A 22,771-nucleotide genomic window follows, 5' to 3' on the forward strand; every position below is an offset into this window, starting at 1 on the left:
CCTGTTTGTGTGCAGCTCAATGCTGACAGCATTCGGAAACACTGGCTGTCTGTTGAGGGTCTGGTCAAGGAAAAGGGGGCACATGTCAGGTATAGCCAGCTGGATCAAGGGAATCCCTGAGGATATACAGGGGCTGTAGGAATACACTTTGAGTAGAAAACAGGAATGGAGAAAGGCTCAATGAAATAGCCTCAGCAGAGAAGGAAAGGGGAATCCAAAAGTGATTGTATCAGTATATTAAGAGTGCATAAGGAACTCGGGACAAAATAGTATCCATTAAAGATCAATGAGGTCATCGATGTGTGGAACTGCAGGATATTTGCTAAGATCCTAAACAATTTTTTCACTCCAGAACTTTCTGTGAACAAAGACTGGGGAACTCAGGGAATAAGAGCAATACATTAGACCACAATTGGGAGTCCTCTGCAATTCAGGTCTCCCTGCTACAGGAAGGGTGTTGTGAAACTAGAAAGTGCTCAGAAAAGATAAACAAGATACTGCCCGGGTTGTTGCTGAATAAGCTGGGGTTACTGTCACTGGAGAATCGGAGACTGAGGGATGACCTTACAGAGGTTTATAAGAACATGAGCGGCATTGAGATTGCACAGACATTTGTGAGGCCTGTTCTGCAATACTCTGTGCAGGGCTCTGGTCGCCCAGTTATAGGGAGGATCTGATTAAGCTGCAGGGAGTTCAGAAGTGATTTACCAGGATATTGCTGGGTATGGAAGGATCGGGTTCTGAAAAATGGCTGGATAGGCTGAGTCTTTTTCACTGGAGCCTGGAGGTTGAGACATTATACTATAAAGGTTTATGAAAAAAAATGAGGTATATAGATCAATTTAATGGTCGTTGCCTTTTCCTCAGGATGGGGGAGTCTCAGGAGTAGGGACCACATTTTTAAGGTTAGAGGAGAGAGCTGTTCAAAAAAAAGATATGGGGCAATTTGCTACAGCGAGGGTGGTTTGAGTGTGGAATGAACTTGCTGAGAAAGGGGTTGATGCGGGTACAATTACAACATTTAAAAGATATTTGGATAAACAGGTGAATAGGAAAGGGTTGGAGTGATATGGACCAGCAACAGGCAGCTGGGAAGAGTTGAGTTTTAGATGATGGTGGGTATCAGCTGAAGGGTCAGTTTCCATGCTGTTTTGCTTTATGACAAGAATATGGTTTTATTCCATTATTGAAGGAAGGATCAGGGCTGGGTCCACTGATGTGCATCATCTATATAAATGATTTGGTTGAAAATATAGGAGTGATTGTGCGAAAGTTTGTTGATGATCAAATTAATGGTGTAGTGGGCAGTAAATACGGTTATCAAAGGGGATCTTGACCAACTGGGCCAGTGGACCAAGGAATGAAAGATGGAGTTTAATTCAGGTGTTGGATTTTGTAAAGACAAACCATAGAGGACTAATATAGTTAATGGAAGGGCTCTGGCCAGGGTTGTCGAACAGAGAGAGAGAGAGAGAGAGAGAGAGACCAGGGGTGCAAGTTTCATTGTTCCTCGGAAGTGGCATACCAGGTGGACAGGGTGGGGAAAGCGGCATTTGGCACATTTGCTGTCATTGGCTAGCACTTTGTTACATACGTTGGAGATATTTGTAACATTGTCGTCAATATTTACCTTGGGCTGAGGAATCCACGGGGTGACCCTAAGAATGGTGAATAACCAAGGGTAGTTGAGTCCAAAACTAGAGGGTATAAACAGTAGGTGACAGCGCAAGGATTTAAAGAGGGAGCTGAGGGGGAACGTTATCCACAGAGGATGGTGCATAGACGGAATAGGCTGCCTCAGGCACATGGGAGAAACGTGAACAATTACAGCATGGAACAGACATTTGGGAGGTACATGGAGAGGAGAAGGTTTGAAGAGATAAGGGCCAAATGCAGGCAAATGAGACTCATTCAGTTTAGGTAACATGGGCAGTATTGAGGAGTAGGACCACAGGTTCTATTTCCGTGCTGTATCACTCTGTATCCAGTTAAAGAGGATTAGTGTACCAAAATAAGGCATGTTGTAGACACTGAAACAAGTTACAGCGATAGGGATGGTAGTCTGGAATGCAGTACGTCTCAACTATGTGGACGGACTATCGGGAATGGAGCAGGTTACAGGGACAACTACTGTGCACAAGCCATGCCACAGATACAGTGTTGCAGAGTTGTGAGTCTTAGTACAGTGTTGGCGGGAGAACACAGAACAGAAAGATCCCAGGCAGCATTGCCAACCTCTTGTCGGAGGCCTACTCTCCCCTCTGTTGTACTGATGCTCACTAAGACATCACAGGACTGCATTGATAACTATGAACTCCCGATGTGTCTCAGTGCAACTAAAGTTAAAGTAGACGTGGTGATTGAGCATGGGGTGTGTCTATACTGTGCTCCCCATCCAGCACTGTATCTATATTATGTATTGTTAGCCGATGTTTGCAGCCCTCCCATTTCTCTCTGCTCTGTGCACTGTGAGTGATCTTACCTCACTGCAGGATTTATTAAAGGCTCCAGATCTCCCTGCCCTTTGTCTCCCTGGTGACCAACCATCTTCAATGAGGTGATGGATGAGACGCACAGCAGTTGGGAAGTCTATTGAGTCAGGAACTTCCCGAGTACCTACAGGAGACAGAGAAATGGACAGAATGGGAAATTAGACTGATTCAGTGAGGGTTATACATGGAGAATGGAAATGAGCCCCACAGATATCTGGGAAATCCCAAACTCCAACCCTGGCCTGTGCTGTTGCGTCTCTCTGGAGTGGAGAATTCTGTTGGCCCAGGATCTGGAGTAGCTGCAAGAGTGAGATGCACTGACAGGGGCAGCAATTAGACCCACACAGGGAGGGATACCACATGGACAGATACTGAGTGATATCACCGGAGTGCTGGAAGGCTTCAGGATCACACAGTCATGTTGGAAGAATGGGTTTAGCTTCATGTATCAGTGTTCAGGGATGAGCAACCAGTGAGCAGGTGAAGTGATGGCCTAGTAACATAATTGTTAACGCATTTGTACAAAACCTCAGCTAATGTTCAGGGGAGGCAGGTTTGAATCCCATCATAAGATATGGTGGAATTTAAAATCAATAATTTTAAAAATAGCAATTAACAATCCATAAATAAATATGAAAACATTGCTGATGTACAAAAATCATAATCCCTTAGATTAGATTCCCTCCAGTGTGGAAACAGGCCTTTCGACCCAACCAGTCCACGCCATCCCTCCGAAGAGTAACCCACTAATACCCATCTCCCTCGACCTAATACACCTAACATTATGGGCAATTTAGCATGGCCAATTCGCCTGACCTGCACGGCTTTGGACTGTGAGAGGAAACCGGAGCATCCGGAGGCAATTCACGCAGACACAGGGAGAATGTGCAAACTCCGCACAGTCGCCCAGGGCTGGAATCGAACCTGGGACCCTGGTGCTGTGAGGAAGGAGTGCTAATCACTGAGCCATCCCGTGGCGCCCACTTGTCCTTTCGACAACGAGATCTGATCATCCTGACGTGGTCTGCACGACATCCCCACAGCAAAGTGTTTGCCTCTCAATTACTCTCTGAAATGGTCGAGCAAGCTATTCAGTTCATGGGCAGCTCGGGATAGGCAATAAAGGCTGGTCAGCCAGAGACACCCACATCCCAGACCTGATTTATATAAAAAATCCAAGAGGATGGTCCCCCTGGAACCGTGGTGGGACCAATGTCCTGGCCAATCATGTCGGTAGGTTTATGGACAGGGCTTTAAACTGACAGAGAGGAGGCAGGGACAGGGTTCAGGTGAAAGGAGCTTTCCAAATACAAAGAGAAAAGGTGAAGCATCGGAACAGCATGGGGATGTGGCTGAAGGCAACAGAAAGGAACAGGATGGGACAGAGTTTAACTAAAACTGTACATCAGTGAGTAGGTTTGTGATAAGAAATTTTGGGAAAGAGTAAATTATGGTTTTGTTTGAATGGACGAAGTCTAATCAACAAGGCAGATGGATTTGTGACACAGAGATAAAAGAGATTTAGACACCAGAGAGATGTGGTTACAGGGTGAACAAAAGGTGACATAAATATTCAATGGCTCACAACCTTGTGGAAACTCAGGCAAAGTGGGTAACGCTAACAATAATTGAGAACAAAGGCATTAGCCACCAAACAGCATTTCCTTGCTCATCACTGCATTAAATAGGAACTCATTGGAATTTTTTAACAAACACATTGTGATAATTTTGGGAAACATCAATATTCACAAAATGTGTGACAGTCACACCGACAACAGTGATATTGGAAATGGAGTTCAGATAATTAGTTTTCACTGTTTCTTAGAATAACACATTGTGCAACTGGCTAGGGACATAACTATCTCAGAGTGACCATTGTGTGATGAAACTTAGTGAATGAGTAATGTCACCGGGAGAGATCCTCAGGGAAATTGTGATAAAGTGCAGTTTAAAGAAATATAAAGTTTCAAAGTGAGTCACAGAAAGAACCAACTACAACTAGAAACAAAAATTACCAATAACATGAGTTTGAGAGAAGAACTGACCAAGGTAAATAGGCTAAACAGACTGAAATATGTGCCTGTAAATGAGCAGTGGAAAACATTTGAAAGAGCAGTGTAAAACACTCAACAAAAGGTCATTCCCTTGAAACAGACAAATCCTCAGCAAGAAATTCCCATCAGTCCCTCACTCAAGTAAAAAGGATCATATTAGATTATCAGGCTTAGAGGATCACCAATAAGTATTTAAAATGGTGAAGTGAGAGAATGTTTTAGGAGTTAGTTTTAAAGGGATTGCAAAGGGTCTGCTCGCAGGAGGAGGTCAGATGGAAGACGGAATAATTGTCAAGGTTTTATGTCACAAAAGGAACCGGGAGAGCTGAATGTGCTGGAGGTGGTGAGAGTGTTACACAGAGTGGTCAGGGTCTGAACGGTGTAACAAAGCCAGTACAGATTGCTGCAGCGGGAGGGGTTTGCAGAGGTAGGGAGGGACATAGGTATTTTTATTTATTCATTCATGGGATGAGGATGTCACTGATTGGACAAACATTCTTTGCCCCACTGCGAATTACCCAGAGTATAGCACAGAGTCAGCCATATTGCTGTGGGTCTGGTGTCCCGTGCAGGCCAGACCAGGTTAGAATGTCAGATGTTCTTCTCTAAAGGACGTAAGTGAACCAGATGTGTACTTCCTACTGGTCAACAATGCTTTTATGTACAGCCACAACATGACATCCCAACTCCTACTCTCAATGCTCTGCCCAAAGAAGGTAACCATCCCAAAGGCCTGCTCCACCAACCTGTCTACCTGTGACACCACTTACAAAGAACAGTCTACCTGCATCCCTGGGTCTCTGACTGACAACACTACTCAGGGCCCGAACATTAGCAGTACAAGTCCCACCCTGGTTTGTTTCACCAAAATGGATCACTTCACATTTATCGAGTTAAACTCCATCTGCTATTCTTCAGCCCACCGTCCCAGCAGTACTGTTCATCCTGTTGTATCTTGGATAAATTTCTTCACTATCCATATTATCAATTTCAGTGTCACTCAAAAAAACGTACTTACCACAAAACCGATATTCCCATTCAAACCATTTATCCAAATGACAAACAACAGGGGACCCACTTCACCGCTAGTCACATGTCTCCAGTCAGAAAAACAATATGCCTCCCATTGCCCTCTGTCTCCCACCATCAAGCCCAATTTTGTATCCAGTTGACTAGCTCCTCCTGAATAGGATATCATTTTACATTGATCTGAGCTTATCACCTAGTTTACCAAACAGAAACAGAACACAGAACAGTTCAGCCCAAGACCTTTCGGCCATGATGTCATGCCCATCTTTGACCCAACTGTAAGATCAAACTAACTTACATAACCTTCATTCTACTATCATCCATGTGCCTATTCAAGAGTCTGTTAAAATATCCCGTTCTACCCACCCACCACTCTCTGTGTAAAGGACCTACATCTGAAATCTCCCCTTACCCATCCTCCAATCGCCTTACAATCATGCCCCCTGGTACCATGTATGCCATGGGATAAAGAGGTCTCTCATTGTTCACTCTCTCTTTGCCTCACACCACCTTGTTCACTTCTACCAAATCACACCACACTCTTCTTCACTCCAATGAGAAAAGCCTTAGCTCCCTCGACCTTTCTTCATAAGACATGCCCTCCAGTACAGGCAGCATACTGGTAAATCTCCTCTTTACCCTCTCTCAAGCATCCACATCTTTCCTGTAATGAAGGGATCAAAACTGAACACAATATTCTAATTGGGATCTAAACAGGGCTGTATAGAGCTGCAGCATAACCTCATGGCTATAAAACTCAATCCTCCAGCTAATGAAAGCCAATGCAACATATTCTTTCTTAACAACACTATCAGCTTGGTGGCAAATTTGATGGATCTCTGGTCATGAAATCCAAGATCCATCTGTTGCTCCACACTATCCAGTATTCTGCCTTTATCCCTGTATTCTGCATTCAAGTCTCACCTTCCAAAATGTATCACTTCACACTTTTCCAGATTTGACTTTATCTGCCACTTCTCAGCCCAGCTCTACATCCTGTCAATGTCCCATTGCAACCTCTAGCAGACATCCACACTATTCACCACTCCATCAACCTTCGTCTCATTGGCAAACTTACTAACCCACTCTTCCACTCTCAAATCCAAGTCATTCATAAACTCACCAAGAGCAAAGGTCCTGTAACCTCTCCGTGCAGAAAACCACTGGTCACCGAGCTCCAGGCTGAATGCTTTCCATCTGGCATCACCCTCTGTCTTCTATGGGCCAGGAATTCTGTATCCAGACAGACAGGTTTCCATGTATCCCATGCTCTGTACTTTCTCAATGAGCCGTAAATGGGTTTTGTCACATTCTCAAAGGATTCAATAAAATTTGTGAGTCATGACCTGTCCCTAACAAAGCCATGATGACTTTCTCTAATCAAACTATGGTTTTCCAAGGAATCATAAATCCTGTATCTCAGAGTCTTCAATAATTTGGACATCACAGACAGAAGACTGACAGGTCTGTGATTCGCAGGATTATCTCTATTCCCTTTCTTGAACAACGCATGGATGATTCACCTAACCTGCACATCTTTGGGCTGTGTGTGGAAACCGGAGCACGCGGAGGAAACCCACGCAGACATGGAGAGAATGTGCAAACTCCACACAGACAGTCACCTGACGCTGGAATTGTGATCGCGCCCCTAGTGCTGTGAGGCAGCAGTGCTAACCACTGAGCCACCGTGCTGCCCCATGTAACTCTCTAGAGCCCTCCTTCTGATCCTTGGTTCCTCAACCTTAAGTCAGCTTCCTTCTTCCTCTTGACTAGATGTTCTACATCCCTTGGAACCTTGTCAAATGCTTTGCTGAAGTCCATGTAGACAATGCTTGACTGCTCTGCCTTCATCTATCTCTTGACTCGAAGAGTCAATCCAGTTTATGAAACACGGTTTCCCACTCACAAAGCCATGCTGAATATTTCGAATCAGCCCTTGCCTTTCCAAATATATGGAGCTCCTTTCTTTCAGAATCTCCTCCAACAACTTACCCAGCACTGGCTCACTGGGCTGTGATTTCCTGGCTTTTCCCTGCAGCCCTTAAGTGATGGAGTAACATTAGCCACCCTCCACTCTTCCAGTAACTCATTGTGTCTGTTGATAATATAAATATCTCTGTTAGGGACAATGCAATCTCTTCCCTAGCTTCCCATGAATATTCAGGCATAGACCCAATGAGCTACTGAGGATTAATTAACCTTTAATTGTTTTAAGATTCCAGCACTTTCTCTTCTCTGGAGAGGATTCTTTCCAAGACATCGCTATTTATTTCCCCAAGTTCCCGAGATTCCATGTCTTCCTCCACAGTAAATTCTGACATCACTATTTTCTATAATATCTCAACCACCTCCAGTTATGGTGCCCTATTCTCTCCCAAGTTACTCTTTAGCCCTTATTGAAACTTGTGTAAAGGTTTCTGAAAATTCAAATAAATCGTATCTTCGGTACAGCCACTCCTACACCTGTATCTATCCTGCCATTTATGCTCACACCAATAAAAATACAATCCTACAGGCTCAAAGCAACATTCTCTTTTTATTAAAAGTGTTTCTAAGGGTCCAGTTATTGTTCACTGACATATCCTTTCAAACACATTCCAGCTCCCGACCTACTATCAGGCCAACACTGTTTGGTTTCAGACTGGCAGCAGAAAGGGTTATGGGAGTTCGTGTTTAACAATCTGAAAAAGGGAGCTTACAGGTTCAACAGGTAATAGATGTTTTGGAAATAAGGAGGGTCATGGGGACTGAAGGGACATTATGGAGATAGGGAGTGATGTGGGGACTGTATGAGATTATGGACATAGAGAGTGCAGTGGTGACTGAAGAACATCATGGAGATAGGGAGTGATGTGGGGCCTGAAAGAGAACAAAGAGGTCGGAGGGCTGTTGGGCCTGAAGAAGGTTGCACAGATCAGGAGGATCATGGGAATTGAAGGAGGTTACTCTGAATGGGAGGGTCGTTGGGTCAGGATGAGATTATGGAGTTAGGGAGGTTTGTGGGGAAGGATTCAGGTTACATTGATAGGAAGAGTCATGGGGACTGAAGGAGTTTATGGAGATAGGGAGGACTGTGGGGACTGAAGGAGGTTATATAGATAGTAAGTTTATAGAGAACCACAGGAAAGAAGAGCAGATATCGACCATTTGAACACAGAGTCGGTCCCACCATTCAATATGATCAGGACTGATATCTAACCCAGTCCAGTGTTCCTGCTTTGACACCTAACCCTGATATTATAGTGACGACTGGCATTCAGTGATACAGCAGGCTGTAGTAACTGGGACGGGGTGGGGTGGGGGTCTTACAGAGATAGGGAGGGTTGTGGAAGCTGGAACAGATGACAGATACAGGGCGGGTTTTAGGAATGGGAGGACTTTACACGGATTTGGAGGAATGCAGGGATGGAACGTGGTAACAATCACAGGGAGGATTTTGAGAGCTTGATCTGAGACAGGTACAGCTGAGAACAGAAGTGAGTCAAACAGTCAGGACAGGCAGGGACAAGGTAGGATTAATAAATTAAATTGCATTTATTTCAATGCAAGGTGCCTAACAGGGAAGGCAGATGAACTCAGGGCATGGATAGGAACATGGGACTGGGATCTCATAGCTATTACAGAAACATCGCCCAGGGATGGGCAGGACTGGCAGCTTAATGTTCCAGGATACAAATGCTACAGGAGGGTTAGAAAGGGAGGCAAGAGAGGAGGGGGAGTGGCATTTTTAATAAGGGATAGCATTACAGCTGTTCTGAGGTTGGATATTCACAGAAATACATCCAGGGAAGTTATTTGGGTGGAACTGAGAAATAAGAAAGGGGTGATCGCCTTATTGGAATTGTATTATAGACCCCCCAATAGTCAGAGGGAAATTGAGAAACAAACTTGTAAAGCGATCTCAGCTATCTGTAAGAATAAGAGGGTAGTTACGGTCGGGGATTTTAACTTTCCAAACATTGACTGGGACTGCCATAGTGTTAAAGGTTTAGATGGAGAGGAAATTCTTAAGTCTGTACAAGACAAGTTTCTGATTCAGTATGTGGATGTACCTACTAGAGAAGGTGCAAAACTTGACCTACTCTTAGGAAATAAGGCAGGACAGGTGACTGAGGTGTCAGTGGGGGAGCACTTTGGGGCCAGCGACCATAATTCTGTTTGTTTTAAAATAGTGATGGAAAAGGATAGACCAGATCTAAAAGTTAATGTTCTAAATTGGAGAAGACCAATTTTGACGGTATTAGGCAAGAACTTTTGAAAGCTGATTGGAGGCAGATGTTCGCAGGTAAAGGGATGGCTGGAAAATGGGAAGCCTTCAGAAATGAGATAACAAGAGTCCAGAGAAAGTATATTCCTGTCAGGGTGAAAGGGAAGGCTGGTAGTTATAGGGAATTCTGGATGACTAAAGAATTGAGCGTTTGGTTCAGAAAAGGAAGGAAGCATATGTCAGGCATAGACAGGATACATCAAGTGAATCCTTAGAAGAGTATAAAGGAAGTAGGAGTATACTTAAGAGGGAAATCAGGAGGGCAAAATGCATACATGAGATAGGGCTGACAAATAGAATTAAGGAGAATGCAAAGGGTTTTTCCAAATATATTAAGGAGAAAAGGGTAACTCGGGAGAGAATAGGGACTCACAAAGATCAGCAAGGCGGCCTTTTTGTGAAGCCACAGAAAATGGGGGAGATATTAAATGAATATTTTGCATTAGTATTTACTGTGGAAAAGGATATGGAAGATATAGACTGCAGAGAAATAGATGGTGACATCTTGCAAAATGTCCACATAACAGAGGAGGAAGTGCTGGATGTCTTCAAACGGTTAAAGGTGAATAAATCCCCAGGAACTGACCAGGTGTACCCGAGAACTCTGTGGGAAGCTAGAGAAGTGTTTGCTGGGTCTCTTGCTGAGATATTTGCATCAGCGATAGTCACAGGTGAGGTGCCGGAAGACTGGAGTTTGGCAAACGTGGTGCCACTGTTTAAGAAGGGTGGTAAAGACAAGCCAGGGAACTATAGACCAGTGAGCCTGAACTCAATGGTGGGCAAGTTGTTGGAGGGAATCCTGACGGACAAGATGCACATGTATTTGGAAAGGCAAGGAGAGATTAGGAATAGTTGACATGGCTTTGTGCGTGGGAAATCATGTCTCATAAACTTGATTGAGTTTTTTGAACAAGTAACAAAGAATATTGTGGAGGGCAGAGTGATAGATGTGATCCATATGGACTTCAGTGAGGTATTCGACAAGGTTCCCTATGGGAGACTGATTAGCAAGGTTAGAACTCATGGAATACAGGGAGAACTAACCATTTGGATACAGAACTGGCTCAAAGGTAAAAGACAGAGAGTGGTGGTGGAGGGTTGTTTTTCAGACCGGAGGCCTGTGACCAGAGCAGTGCCACAAGGATCAGTGCTGGGCCCTCTACTGTTTGTAATTTCCATAAATGATTTAGGTGCAAACATAGGAGGTACAGTTAGTAAGTTTACAGATGACACCAAAATTGGAGGTGTAGTGGACAGCGAAGAGGGTTACAACAGGATCTGGACCAGATGAGACAATGGGCTAACTGGCAGATGGAGTTTAATTCAGATAAATGTGATGTGCTGCGTTTTGGGAAAGCAAGTTTTCGCAGGACTTATACAGGTAATGGTAAGGTCCTAGGGAGTGTTGCTGACCAAAGAGACCTTGGAGTGCAAATTCACAGCTCCTTGAAAGTAGAGTTGCAGGTAGATAGGATAGTGAAGGCGGCATTTGGTATGCTTTTCTTTATTGGTCAGAGTATTCAGTACAGGAGATGGAAGGTCATGTTGCGGCTGTACACAACATTGGTTAGGCCACTGTTGGAATATTTTACGCAATTCCGGTCTCCTTCCTATCGGAAGAATTGTTGTGAAACTTGAAAGGGTTCAGAAAAGATTTACAAGGATGTTGCCAGGGCTGGAGGATTTGAGCTACAGGGAGTGGCTGAACAGGCTTGGGCGGTTTTCCCTGGAGCTTCGGAGGCTGAGGGGTGAACTTACAGAGATTTACAAAATTATGAGGGCATGGATAGGATAGGATAAGGGGTCAGGGAGACAAGAACTCAAAGGCATAGGTTTAGGGTGAGAGGGGAAAGATATAAAAGAGACATAAGGGGCAGCTTTTTCACGTAGAGGGTGGTACGTGTATGGAACGAGCTGCCAGAGGATGTGGTGGAGGACGGTACAATTTCAACATTTAAGAGGCGTTTGGATGGGCATATGAATAGGAAGGGTTTGGAAGAATATGGGCCGGGTGCTGGCAGGTGAGACTAGATTGGGTTGGGATATCTGGTTGGCATGCACAGGTTGGACCGAAGGGTCTGTTTCCGTGCTCTACATCTCTATGACTGTATCACTCATGGAGGTTATAGAAATAAACTGCGTGGTCGCGTCTGGAAGAGATTAAAGGTAGAAAGGTTTGTAGTTACTAAAGGAAATTACATCAATAGGGACCAGCAGAGTTTACAGAGACTGAGTGTGTCTTAGAGACAGGAAGAGTTTATAGTCATCATTAGAAATGCAGAAACTAATTTTGAGAGAAGCAGGGTCACTCTGCTTTGTGCCCAGAGACAAGGAGGAGTCTAACAGCTGGAGGAGGTTACTAAGGTACAGAGCTTTTTTGTTGGCGTGACGGGAAGGTTACAGAGATCATGAAGGTAGCAGGAGTTCAAAAAAGTCACAAAGACAGGGAGGTTTTTCAGGTCTGGAAAGGACTACACTGACAGGGATGGCTTAAGGAACTGAAGAGTTAATTTTCTTCAGTTAAGGAGAGATGTGACAGAACCCAGGATTAAAGACAAAGGCAGAAACTTGGAGAGTTTTACTGATATGAGAAGCTTACAGGGATAAGCAGGATTGTAGGGGCTGATAGAGATAGGGAAGGTGGTATCGATGAAACAGACAGTGGAGAAAATGGCAGACATAGGGAGGGTTCTGTGGAACAGATGAATTTACAGACAAGATGGTGATAATGAAGCCTGAGATTTTTCTCATGTTCCTTGTCCAGCATTATTCCTACATCATGCCCTCAGGTTCTGAATTAAAGCCAATGAACTCCTCCCTGTGCTGTTTACTGTGAGTGATCTTACTGGCTGCAGGATTTACTGAAGGCTCCAGATCTCACTCTCCATCTCTCTCTGGCTGACCAACCGTCTTCAATGTGGTGATGGACGAGACAGGAATTGGGAATTGTGCTGAGTCAGGGACATCAGGAATACCTACAGGAGACAGAGAAATAGACAGAATGGGAAATTAGACTAATGCAATGAAGTCCCACAATGAACATAGAGAATGGCACTGAGTCCCACAGAGATATGGAAATTCCCAGTCTCCATCCATGGCCTGTGCAGTTGCTTCCCTCTGGAGTGGGGAATGCTGTTGGCTCAGGATCTGGAGTAACTGCAAGAGTGAGAGGCACTGACAGAGGCAGCAATTAGACCCACACAGTGAGGGATATCACATGGAGAGAGACTGAGTGATATCAGCAGTGTGCTGGAAGGTGTCAGGATCACACAATGGTATCATTAGAAGTGGTTCTGACCAGTGAGCACTCAGGGAGGACTGAGCTATTTCATTGGGATAGGCTCCTCTGGTACCAGGATTATGCAGTGTGCTATAAACGGACACAGATGAGGAGGGGGACAGGTCTCAGGTGAATGGAAATTCCCAAGACCAAAGAGAAAGGTTGAAATATTGGAACACCATGGAGATGTGGATGAAGACCAACAGAAAGAAACAGTAAGGGACTGAGTTTAATTAAAATACGACATTATCAAATAGATTTGTGACAGGAAATTATTGGTTAAAATAAAGAAAATGCCATTTCCGCCCCTTACAATTCCTCATACACCACAAGTGACATCACTTTCGTCCCTCACATCATCGCTGATGTCACACACTCAGTGACTGCCGCTCCCCCCACTGCCGTGTTTGCCAACACTTCCGTCCCCACCAACACCACTAACCTGCATTCTGCTGACACCACTCCCAGGTCCCACCGTCACCATCCCCGCCCGCAGAACCCTGAGGGGAACACCACACCTGTCCATGACTCCATCCCCATTCCCCCTAACACCACACCCACACCAGTTACAGGCACCGTCGCCGCCCCCAGCTCCACACCTACGCCTGGTCCCAGCTCCCACTCCTGCCGAGTTTTCACCATTCCCCCTGACCTCCCCCTCACTGAGGACGAATGATCAGTCCTCAGCAAAGGCCTCATCTTTATCCCTCTCCGTCCACACATCAATTAATTTAATACACACCGTGATGTCGAACGCTCCTTCCACCGCCTCCGCCTCAAAGCTTACTTTTACAATGAACACTTCCACCTATTTTCTGAGAACCACTTTTCCGGCCTCCAATACACTCCATCCACCTGGACACCCCGCGCTGGCCTATCACCTGCCTTCGATCTCTTCATTTCCAACTTCCACCGACACATTAACTGCCTCAACCTATCTACCCCCTCTCCCACTCCAACCTCTCACCCTCACAACGCCCAGCCCTCCACTTCCTCTGCTCCAATCCCGACCTCACCATCAAACCAGCAGATAAAGGGGGTGCAGAGGTAGTCTGGTGCACTGACCTCTACACCGCTGAAGCCATGATGCCAACTCAAAGACACCTCCTCCTACCACCCCCTTCACCATGACCCACCTCCCATCACCAAACGGTCATCTCCCAGAGCATACAGAACGTCATCACCTCAGGAGGAGATCTCCCACCCACAGCTTCCAACCTAATTGTCCAGAATCACCCACTGCCCGGTTCTACCTCCTTCCCAAGATCCACAAGCCTGACCACCCTGGCCGACCCATTGTCTCAGCATGCTCCTGCCCCACCGAACTCATGTCTGCCTACCTCGACATTTTCCTATTCCCCCAGTTCATGAAATGTCCACATACGTTCGAGACACCACCCACACCCTCCACTCCTCCAAGACTTCCGTTTCCCTGACCCCCAATGCCTCATCTTCACAATGGATATCCAATCCCTCTACACCTCCATCCACCATGACCAGGACCTCTAAAGCCCTCCGTTTCTTCCTCTCCCGACGTCCACAACAGTACCCTTCCACCGATACTCTCATTCGTTTGGCTGAACTTGTCCTCACCCTTAACAATGTTTCCTTCAAATCCTCCCACTTCCTCCAGACCAAAGGGTTAGCAATGGGCACCCGCATGGGCCCCAGCTATGCCTGTCTCTTTGTTGGCTACGTAGAACAGTCCATCTTCCGTCGTTACAATGGCACCACTCCCAACGTCTTCCTCTGCAACATTGATGACTGCATTGGCACCACCTCGTCCTCCCTCAAGGAAGTTGAGCAATTCATCAACTTCACCAACACATTCCATCCTGAACTTAAATTTGCCTGGATCATCTCTGATACCTCCCTCCCCTTCCTGGACCTCTCCATCCCCATTAATGACAACCGACTTGACACTGACAATTTTTTACAAACCTTCCAACTCCCACAGCTACCTAGATTACATAACTTCCTACCCTACCGTTTGCAAAATTCCCAACCCCTATTCCCAATTCCTCTGCCTCCGCCGTACCTGCTCCCAGGTGGGCCAGTTCCACCACAGAACACACCAAATAGCCTCCTTCTTTAGAGATCGGATTTTCCCTTCCCACCTGGTAAAAGATGCCCTCCAACGCATCTCGTCCACATCCCGCACCTCCGCCTTCAAACCCCACCACTCCAACCGTAACAAGGACAGAATGCCCCTAGTTCTCACCTTCCACCCTACCAACCTTCCCATAAACCAAATCATCCGCCGCCATTTCCACCACCTCCAAACTGACCCCACCACCAGTGATATATTTCCCTCCCCACCCCTCTCCACTTTCCACAAAGACCATCCCTGCGTGACTACCTGGTCAGTTCCACGCCCCCCAAAAACCCACTCTCCCTTCCTGGCACCTTCTCCTGCCACCGCAGGTATTGCAAAACCTGCGCCCACACCTCTCCCCTCACCACCATCCAAGGCCCCAAAGGAGCCTTCCACATCCAACGTTTTACCTGCACATCCACCAATATCATTTATTGTATCCGCTGCTCCCGATGCGGTCTCCTCTACATTGGGGAGACTGGACACCTCCTAGAAGAGCACTTTAGGGAACATCTCTGGTACACCCGTTCCAATCAACCCCACCGGCCTGTGACCCAACATTTCTACTACCCCTCCTACTCTGCCGAGGACATGCAGGTCCTGGGCTTCCTCCATCGCTGCTTCCTCACCACCCGACGCCTGGAGGAAGAACGCCTCACCTTCCGCCTCGGAACACTTCAACCCCGGGGCATAATTGTGGACTTCACCAGTTTCCTCATTTCCCCTTCCCCCATCTCACCCCACCTCCAGCCTTCCAGCTCAGCACCGCCCTCATGACCTGTCCTAATGGCCTATCTCCCTTCCCACCTTATCCACTCCATCCTCATCTCTGACCTCTCACCCCCATCCCCACCCCCATTCACCCTTTGTACTCATTGCTACCTTCCCCCATCCTCCACTCTGACCTAGCACCTTCTTCCCCACTCAATTCACCTATTGTTATCTATGCTACTTTCTTCCCATTCCCACCCTCGCTCATTTATCTCTCCACTCTGCAAGCTCCCCGCCTCTGTTCCTGAGGAAGGGCTTTCGCCCGAAACGTCGATTTTCCTGTTCCTCGGATGCTGCGTGACCTGCCGTACTTTTCCAGCACCACTCTAATCTAGACGCTGGTTTCCAGCATCTGCAGTCCTTGTTTCTACCTTATTGAAGGAGGAGATTACCGAGATAAGGCATATTGTAGACACTGAATAAAGTTACAGGGGTTGGGATGGTCATCTGGAATGCAGTACATTTCAAATATGTGTAGGGACTATCGGGAAGGGAGGAGGTTACAGTCATAGGATCTGTTACAGGAATTAAAAATTATTGAAGACACTGGACTACAAGACATGCCATAGATACAGTATTGCAGAGTAGTGAGCTTTAATATAACAGAAGTTGCATTGGGGCGGTGATTGAGTCTGAGGTGTGTGTGTACTGTGCTCGCCTCCAGCACTGTATCTATGTCATGTTGTGTTAACAGATGTTTGGAGCCCTCTCATTGTTCTTTGCTCTGTGCACTGTGGGGGGCCTTACCTCACTACAGGATTTATTGAAGGCTCCAGATCTCCCTGCCCTTTGTCTCCCTCTGGCAGACCAACTGCGTTCAATGTGGTGATGGACAATCCACCCCGCAGCTGGGAAGGCTATTGAGTCAGGACTTTCCTGAGTACCTACAGAAGACAGAGAAATAGACAGAATGGGAAATTAAACAGATGCAGTGATGGTTACACATGGCGAATGGCACTGAGTCCCACAGAGATCTGTAAAATGGAGCGATATTAAGTAATAGTCCCACATTGCTGGAAGATGTCAGGATCACACAGTCATGTTGGAAGAATGGGTTTAGCTTCATGATGCCCTTGTATCAGTGCTCAGGGATGAGCAGATGAAGTGATGCCCTAGTGCTATTATTGTGAGAGAATGTATCCAAAACCACAGCTAATGTTCAGGGGAGACAGGTTTGAATCCCGCCATCTGAAAAGGAGACATTTGAAATCAATAATTTTAAAAACAATTATTAACAATCCACTAATAAGTATGAAACCATTCCTGAAGTACAACAAATCCAAACACTTGTCCTTTAGATACGAACATCTGCCCATCCTGTCCTGGTCTGCATGATAATACCCACAGCAAAGTGTTTGCCTCTCAATTACCCTCTGAAATGGCCGAGCCAGTTACTCAGTTCAGGGGATTCTAGGATTGAGCAAGAAAGGCTGGTCAGTCAGAGACACCCACATCCCCTACCTGATTTTAAAATGAAAGCTACCAGGATGGTCCCCCTGGAACTGTGCTGGGACCTGTGCCCTGGCCAATCATGTTGGTAGGTTATTGGATAGGGCATTAAACTGGCAGAGAGGATGCAGGTGAAAGGAGGTTTCCAAATCCAAAGGGAAAAGGTGAAGCAATGGAACAGCATGGGAATGTGGCTGAAGACAAACAGAAAGGAACAGGATGGGACAGAGTTTAACTAAAATTGTACATCAGCAAATAGATTTGTGACAGAAAATTGTGGAAGAGAGGATATTATGTTTTTTTTTTGAATGGACAATGTTGCTGCAATAAGGTGAATGGATTTGTGACACAGATATAAAAGTGATTTAGACACCAGGGAGACATGGATACAGGGTGAACAAAAATATTCAGTGGTTCGTAATCCTGTGCAAACTCAGGCAAAATGGGTAACGCTAACAATAATGGATAACAAAGGCATTACAGAGAAAGCATTTGGCCGCAGATCATGAAGTAGAGTCAGTCTGAATGTAAACTCTGCCTACTACTTGCCAAGGACACAAGCAGCAGTTTTAGCCACCAGACAGCATTCCATTGCTCATCACTGCATTAAACAGGAACTCATTGGAATTTTTTAACAAAGGTATTGTGATAATTTTGGAAAACTTCAATATTTGTATAATCTGGGACAATCACACGGACAACATTGATATTGGAAGTGGAGTTCGGTTAATTTTTTTTCAGTGTTTCTTTGAAAAACACATTGTGCAACTGTTAAGGGACATAACTATCGCAGAGCGACCATGTAATGAAACTTAGTGAATGAGTAATGTCACCTGCAGAGATCCTTCGGGAAATTGTGATAAAATACAGTTTAAAGAAATATAAAGTTTTAAAGTGAATCACAGAAAGAACAAGCTACAACTAGAGTTTGAGAGGAAAACTGACCAAGGTAAACAGGCTAAACAGACTGAAATATGTGTCTGAAAATGAACAGTGGAAAACATTTGTAGGAACAATGCAAAGTACTCAACAAAAGAACGTTCGATTGAAAAAGTAAAATCCTCAGCAAGAAACTCCCACTGATCCCTCACTCAGGACAAAAGGGATCATACTAGATTATGAGGCTGAGAAGATCACCATAAAGTCCTGAAGTGAGAGTGTGTTTTAGGAGTAAATGTTCATGGATTGCAATGGGTCTGCTCACAGGAGCAGGGCTGTGGGAAGGGGAACCTTGGTCAGGGTTCATTGACACAATAGGAACAGGGAGAGGTGAAGGTGCCGGAGGTGGTGAGAGTGTTACAGAGAGTGGTCTGGGTGTTACAAAGCCAGTCTGAATTGCTGCAGCTGGAGGGGTTTGCAGAGGTAGGGAGGGACATAGGTATTTTTATATATTCATTCATGGGGTGTGGGTGTCACTGCCTGGAACAACGTTCTTTGTCCCCACTGCTAATTACCCAGAGGGTAGCTCAGAGTCAGCCATATTGCTGTGGGTTTGGAGTCAGGTTAGAATGTCAGATGTCCTTCACTAGAGGAGGTTAGTGAACTAGATGAGTTCTTCCTACTGATCAACAATGTTTTTTACTGTGGCCCCACCAATGTCTTTTACAGCCACAACATGACATCCCAACTCTTACGCTTAATGCTCTCCCGAATGAAGATAACCACACCAAACGCCTGCTTCACCAGCCTGTCTACCTGTGACACCACTTTCAAAGAACTGTGTACCTGGGTCACTGGATCTCTGACTGAAAACACCACCCAGGGCCCGAACAATAACTGTACAAGTCCCACCCTGGTTTGTTTCACCAAAATGGAACACTTCACATTTATCTAATTAAACTCCATCTGCTATTTTTCAGCCCACTATCCCAGCAGAACTGTTCATCCTGTTGTATCATAGATAACCTTCTTCACTGTCCACTTTACCACCAATGTCAGTGTCACCCAAGAAGCTTAGTTACCAGGAAACCAATATTCCCATCCAAACCATTTATCCAAATGACAAACAACAGTGGACCCACTACACCGCTGGTCACATGTCTCCAGTCAGAAACACAACATGTCTCCCATCACCCTCTGTCTCCTACCATCAAGCCAATTTTGTATCCAGTTCACTAGCTCCTCCTGAATGCCATATCCTTTTACACTGATCTGAGTTTATCACCCAGTATACCAGACAGAACACAGAACGCAGAACAGTACAGCCCAAGACCCTTCGGCCATGATTTCATGCCAACCTTTTATCCAACTGTAAGAACAAAGTAAACTACATACCCTTCATTTCACTATTATCCACATGTTATCCAAGAGTCTATTAAATGTCCCGAATGTGTATAATTTTACTACCACCACTGGCAGTGCATTCCAACCACCTACCATTCTCTACCCGCTTATCCATCCTCCATTCACCTTAAAATTATACCGCCTTGTAATAACCATTTATTCCATAGGAGGAAATGTCTCTGACTATTCACTCTCTCTCTGTGCCTCTTATCAACTTGTTCACCTCCACAAAGTCAGCCCGCTCCCTTCTTCACTCCAATGAAAAAAGCCTTAGCTCCCTCAACCTTTCTTTGTAAGAACTGCCCTCCAGTCCAGGCAGCATCCTGGTAAATCTCGGGTGTACGCTCGCTAAAACTTGCACATCCTTCCTGTAAACAGGGGACCAGAACTGAACACAATATTCCAAGTGTGGTCTCACCAGGATGCTATAAAGATGCAGTAACACCTCACGGCTCTTACAATCAATCCCCTTCTTAGGGAAGCCAACACAACATATGCCTTTTTAACAACCCTACCAACGTGCGTGGCTATTTTGAGGGATCAATGGACATGGACCCCATGGTCTCTCTGTTCTTCCACACTGCCAAGCATTCTGCCTTTCACCCTGTATCCTGCATTCAAATTCCACCTTCCAGAATGAATCACTTCACATTTTTCCAGATTGGACTCCATCTGCCACTCCCAGCCCAGCTCTGCGTCCTGTCAATGTCCCACTGCAACCTACAACAGCCCTCCACATTCCCCATCACTCCATCAACCGTCATGCGATTGGCAAACGTACTAACCCACAATCCGAGTCATTGACAAAAATCACAAAGAACAGAGTGCCAGAGCCGATTGTTACAGAACCCCACTGGTCACTGAGCTCCAGGCTCAATACTGTCCATCTGCTGCCACCCTCTGTCTTCTCTGGGCCATCCAATCCTGTATCCAGACAGACAGATTTCCCTGTATCCCAATCATCCTTCTTTTCTGCATGAGCCATCATCGTATTCTGTCATATCCTCAAAGAATTCAATAAGGTTTGTGAGGCATGACCTGTCCCTCACAAACCCATGCTGACTGTCTCTAATTAGACCATAGAACATAGAACAGTAGAGCACAGAACAGGCCCTTCAGTCCACCATGTTGTGCCGACCATTGATCCTCATGTATGCACCCTCAAATTTCTGTGACCATATGCATATCCAGGAGTCTCTTAAATGTCCCCAATGACCTTGCTTCCACAACTGCTGCTGGCAACGCATTCCATGCTCTCAGAACTCTGTGTAAATAACCCGCCTCTGACATCCCCTCTATACTTTCCTCCAACAGCTTAAAACTATGACCCCTCATGTTAGTCATTTCTGCCCTGGGAAATAGTCTCTGACTATCGACTCTATCTATGTCTCTCATTATCTTGTATACCTCAATTAGGTCCCCTCTCCTCCTCCTTTCGTCCAATGAAAAAAGTCTGCTCTCAGTCAACCTCTCCTCATAAGATAAACCCTCCAGTCCAGGCAGCATTCTGGTAAACCTCCTCTGAACCCTCTCCAAAGCATCCACATCTTTCCTATAATAGGGTGACCAGAATTGGATGCAGTATTCTAAGTGCGGTCTAACCAAAGTTTCCTAGAGCTACAACAAGATCTCACGACTCTTAAACTCAATCTCTCTGTTAATGAAAGCCAAAACACCATATGCTTTCTTAACAAACCCTGTCCACTTGGGTGGCCATTTTAAGGGATCTATGTACCTGCACCCCAAGATCCCTCTGTTCCTCCACACTGCCAAAAATCCTATCCTTAATCCTGTATTCAGCTTTCAAATTCGACCTTCCAAAATGCATCACCTCGCATTTATCCAGGTTGAACTCCATCTGCCACCTTTCAGCCCATCTCTGTATCTTGTCAATGTCCCGCTGCAGCCTACAACAGCCCTCTATACTTTCAACGACACCTCCAATCTTTGTGTTATCTAAAAACTTGCTGACCCATCCTTCAATGCCCTCATCCAAGTCATTAATAAAAATTACAAACAGTTGGAATGCTACGAGTGATTGCGGAGTTTACAGGGATAAGGCTGTTGGTAGGACAGGGCTCCATTACACAGACAGGGACTGTTTTTGGCAGCTGAGTAGGTTACAGAGATAAAGAGTTTTGTAACATCTGGTGGAACAAACTGAGATATGGAGGGTCATCGTGACTGAAGATGTTTAAAGATCTAGGAAGGCTTAGGCTCTGGGGGTTATTTAGACATGGAGGCTGTGGAATCTGGGTTCGTTTTTGAGAGATTGGGGTGGCAAGTTTGGTTGGAGACAGTTTCACAGATAAGGGAGCATAGCACAAACAGGAGGAAGTTCCTGCGGTAGGGAGGGTTCGAGTGGAGAGTGATGTTTACACAGATAGGGATGTAAGAGCTGGAGAAGGTTATGGAGATGCGTAACTGGATGGAGATACAGGAGGAGCTTACATTGACACGGTGGGTGATAGTGACGGGAGAATGTTACATAGTTAATGAGTCTTGTAGGAACAGGACCGGGTGAAACACAGGCATTGGAGTGGGATCTACAGATCGGGAGTGTAGCAGGGACCTGACAGGATAACACAGATAGGGATGCTGGTAGGGACTCCACAGACTGATGGCGTTTTAGGGACTGGAAGAGGTTATGTGCACAGGGAGGGCTGTAAGACTGCAGGAGCTCATAGAGAGTTGAAGATTTGGAGCAGTTCACAGAGGGAGGGTTCTCCAACAGGAGTAGGTTACAGACAGTGAGGGTTGTGTAGACTGAGAAAGTTAAAGAGAGGGGGAGTTTTCAGGTCCGGAAGAGATTACACTGACAGGGACAGTTGAAGATACTGAACAAAAAAGAACATGGAGAAGATTACACAGATAGGGAGGGATGTTGGGACTGAAGGTGAATACACACACGGAGGGTTGTATTGTTAGGCGGAGCTTAGAGGGATAGGGACTGGTGTCGGGATTTACACAGATAAGGAACGTTGTGTTTTTGGAGAAGGTTACACTGATGCAGACAGTGTTAGGGAGTGTTTAATGGACTACAGAAGAGCT

General features: G+C 45.6%; 1 long non-coding RNA gene across 1 annotated transcript in view; it reads right to left on the reverse strand.

The window, feature by feature from the left end:
• LOC132809375 (uncharacterized) overlaps positions 1-22,771 on the reverse strand; it is an 83,756-nt gene that overhangs the window by 43,229 nt on the left and 17,756 nt on the right. The window contains exons 3-5 of the long non-coding RNA XR_009642284.1: positions 16,736-16,872; positions 12,689-12,817; positions 2,483-2,616 (exon numbers count right to left, since the gene is read on the reverse strand). This is a non-coding gene — a long non-coding RNA (uncharacterized LOC132809375). The remainder of the gene's footprint in view (positions 1-2,482; positions 2,617-12,688; positions 12,818-16,735; positions 16,873-22,771) is intronic.

The sequence above is a fragment of the Hemiscyllium ocellatum genome, unplaced genomic scaffold (assembly GCF_020745735.1).
Source record: "Hemiscyllium ocellatum isolate sHemOce1 unplaced genomic scaffold, sHemOce1.pat.X.cur. scaffold_115_pat_ctg1, whole genome shotgun sequence".
In the NCBI taxonomy this organism is placed as follows: Eukaryota; Metazoa; Chordata; class Chondrichthyes; order Orectolobiformes; family Hemiscylliidae; genus Hemiscyllium; species Hemiscyllium ocellatum.